Raw genomic sequence first — 3786 nt, 5'->3', positions numbered from 1 at the left:
GGGTTTTTGGTGTCCTAACAAATCTCATTATCACACCAAAGCATGACCATACCTAAATGCCTCCACTTCCTTTAATTTATTATATAAAAAGTTAAAAACACCATTTGTTATATAGAGTCCTTTAATCCATGGATGGTAATTATTAGGGGTTAGGGTTTCCTAGCAGACCTCTGTTTTGCACTTGTTTCTTTGTTTAAAATGGTTGGGAATAGCCATTAGATATGACAACCTTGAGTTCTCAACCAACACCTAAACTATATATTTATATATTACTGTTGAATTCTAAGGAACAATAAGTTGTTGATATTATATATACTAAATATATAGCATGCCACTTTTAAAAAACCCCTTAAAAAGTAAAAAAATATATATATAAAATAAAAAAATAAAAACTAAATAAAAAAACCAAAAAGGAATGGTATATTATTATCCACAAACAAACACCCCTAATATATATATATATATATATATAATTTTTTAAAAACTCTAAAAACTTTTAATAAAATAAATAAATAAACCAATACCAATAATATATATATATATATATATTATTTTTTCTTGCAATTTAAAATTTAAGTTTTTTTATTTTATTTAATTTTTTTCATCATTTTTGCAATTTAACCCTATGATTATTCTCAATTTGACTATTTTTTAATTTACTAAATTTATAGTTATATTTCGAGTTCAATTGCAATAATTTACTATGAAATCTCATTCTAATAATTATTCAAATTGATTATGCTCTCTATTTGTGAAAAAAATATATAAATAAATCTCTCACATTAATCATAAATCAAAACTAGTTATTTTTTCTAGTGAAAAATTTTTTTAAATTATAAAAAAATTTAAATGAAATTTTTACTTGGGAAAAATAATTTTAATTTATTTTTTTAAATAAAAAAATTATAGACATATAACACTCTCATATCATATTATTTTTTTGTATTAATAATGAAAAAGAATTTACATGATTTGAACACTTCGCTTTTTCCCATATATATAGTTATTCAAGAATGCAAAACTAAGTTTTTCTTGGCAACATTATAAATATATAAATACCGAAAATCATTTTGAAACATAATTGTGAGCATGGGCAGTGGAACATGGTATACCAAACTTTAAAAATTTTTCATTAATTAGATGTTGCCAATTTTTGTCCCATTTAACTGAGTATTGATTTGTAAGAACCCTTGACCTTCTTTTTCTTTTTGGAGGTGGTTCTCATGCATGAACTCTCTTGACACCCAACATACCAATCAAACCTATATATACTTTTTTTCTAATTCAACAACAGCTAAACTTACAACTCTCTTAAATTTTATAATAATCCACATATATGCTTAATGAACTTCAAACAATAACATTCAACTTGATTTCCTGAGCCTTTTTCCTTCTCAAAAATATTTTTTTTATTTTTTTAAAATAATAATTTCAATTTGAAAAGAAAATACTCAGGATTCTCTAAATAATTATACGGCTTCATTGAAAAAGAAACAAAAATATCAAACATGAAATATATATATGTATATATTTCATGGGAAAAATAGTAATTCGAAACAAAAATATGCAAAAAGAAAATAGTTTTTTTAATAAATTCCGAGTGTTTTAAATTTAAATAAAAACTTAGATTAAAAATGAAATCACACTTCGGTTGATTTTTTTTTTAAATAAAAATGAGTGTGGAAATATCAAGTTAGGCTAATAATTAATGAGGGATTAATTAATGTATAATTATATTTTTAAATTTTTATAATTTAATGAGACTAATCTCAATATAAATGGAAAAAATAACATTAATACAAAATAAAATAAAAGGGGTAAGAATATGCAATTAGTGACGGTTATCTTGTAAACTGTCGCAAAATGCATGCATTTAGCGACGGTTATAACAAAACTGCCACGAAATTCAAAGATTTTGCGACGGGTTTTTTTAAACTGTCGTGAATTGTTACATTTAGTGGCGGTTACATTAATAACCGCAGATAAATGCATGCATTTTGCGACGGTTTAGTAAACCGTAGCTATAACCATCATGAATACTGTATTACACGGCAGTTTTAAATAAACCATCGCGAAATGCTCGCCGTGAAATGCCAATTTTCTTGTAGTGATCCAAATATCAATGTTCCCGTGCAATAAACCCACTGCCTGCTACAGATCAAGTGGTTGTTCGCATTTAATGCTCAAGTTCCTTCATCTCATAATGTAATCGACCACTTTTTCATCTTTATTTTGGCGAGTGACTGTGAGGTCAGGAATTTGTGATTTTGTCACTTATGCCTCCAAACCATACTCAAAAGGCATATTTCACTTGTTTCCATGTTTGAATCGACTCGGGTTGCAGATGCGCATACAATTCAAATGCTACTCCTGCGAGACTTGTAGAGAACTATCTGAGGAGGAGTGATGGCTTCGCACTTGTATCTCCACAAGCTGTCACAAAATGAGCCAAATGTTGGTCAAGATTGCCAATTCCAGTAAATTGTTTGTATTTAGGAACATTATATCCCTTGGGGTAAGGCACCAAGTTATGGTAGCTAGGATATGTCTTGTATCCATCGGCCCTTGTCTCAACTCCTGTGGCTTGGTTTAATTCAGCAATTAGCATTCGTTGTATCTCTTCCTGAGTCATTACAACTGATTATTCATGAACTGGAATATAAGAGGTTCCCCATGTTCCACCGGCCTGAAGGTTTCCTCTGGATGAGGTGTTGGACTTTTCGACCTCTAAACATTGTTCGTAGGAAACCGTGGGGTTACCCCTTGCTCAACTGGCCTAAGGGCTTCTCTCGGCCATCCGGTTGGACTCCTCGATCTTCCTATTTGTTTAGGTCAATTTTCCATTAGGATTTTGATTTTCCATTAGCATTTGTAACATTGACCCCATCAACATTGCCATGTTGTCATTGAGTTTTTAGTATTCGGTATCACGTTGTACCTTTTGAGGAACAAAGACGGGTTCATCTTCTTCATCTTCATTTAATGGATGTACTTCTTTATGTTTCCTTGGCATATGTAGTGGTGGAAAACTAGTCCCTATCCCTTGCTCCTCATGTGGTGGCGCATGGCTACAACCTTCTTCTCCATTCAATGAGTCTGCAGCTCTTCTCCGGGATCTTGTAAAAGGTCGCGGTTATTCTTGTTCGGGTGCGGGATCTCCTCTTGCTTTAGTGACCATTGAACAAGTGTATATTTTCACATCTGCATCAGACATTTCTTATTATTTTGATAAAATTCTTTTGGCCTTATATTTTCTTACTGCAGTTTCTTTGATGCAGTATAAGTCTTGTAAAGATCCTGACCAAATGAGTTATTGTGATAGGACTTTGGAGGTCTGCCAACCTTGTTTTCTTTCAGCTGGGGACGCAAATCTGCAGTGGTTGCATTCTTTTTCATTAGCTCAAGAGTTTCAAATGAGTTGCTAGAGGTACCCATTTGATTATTTTTGTGTCCTTGGAATGATACAAAATCCAACCTTTGTTTTGGAATTTTGACTTTCCTTTGTGTGAGCCTTGAAAACACACATTTCTTTTTTGGTGTGTCTTCATCAGTTGAATGGAAAATTTCACTTTCCCGCCCTTTGCTGTAATGTGATAAGTGTCTAAATGTAGATGTTTTCATGTATATATCGTATTCACTTCGCATGTATTTTGTGAGGTTTGATGCCCGTTTTGTGCTTAATCGTCTATTATTTGCTTTGTAGGGCATAAGGAAGCCATGGAGAACAAGAAGATATCATTTGGGTGAAAAGAGAAGAAAACAGGAATTTCATACTACCCCCATACT

Source organism: Dioscorea cayenensis, chromosome 20 (assembly GCF_009730915.1).
Source record: "Dioscorea cayenensis subsp. rotundata cultivar TDr96_F1 chromosome 20, TDr96_F1_v2_PseudoChromosome.rev07_lg8_w22 25.fasta, whole genome shotgun sequence".
In the NCBI taxonomy this organism is placed as follows: Eukaryota; Viridiplantae; Streptophyta; class Magnoliopsida; order Dioscoreales; family Dioscoreaceae; genus Dioscorea; species Dioscorea cayenensis.
Note: the sequence above shows the minus strand (reverse complement) of the source record.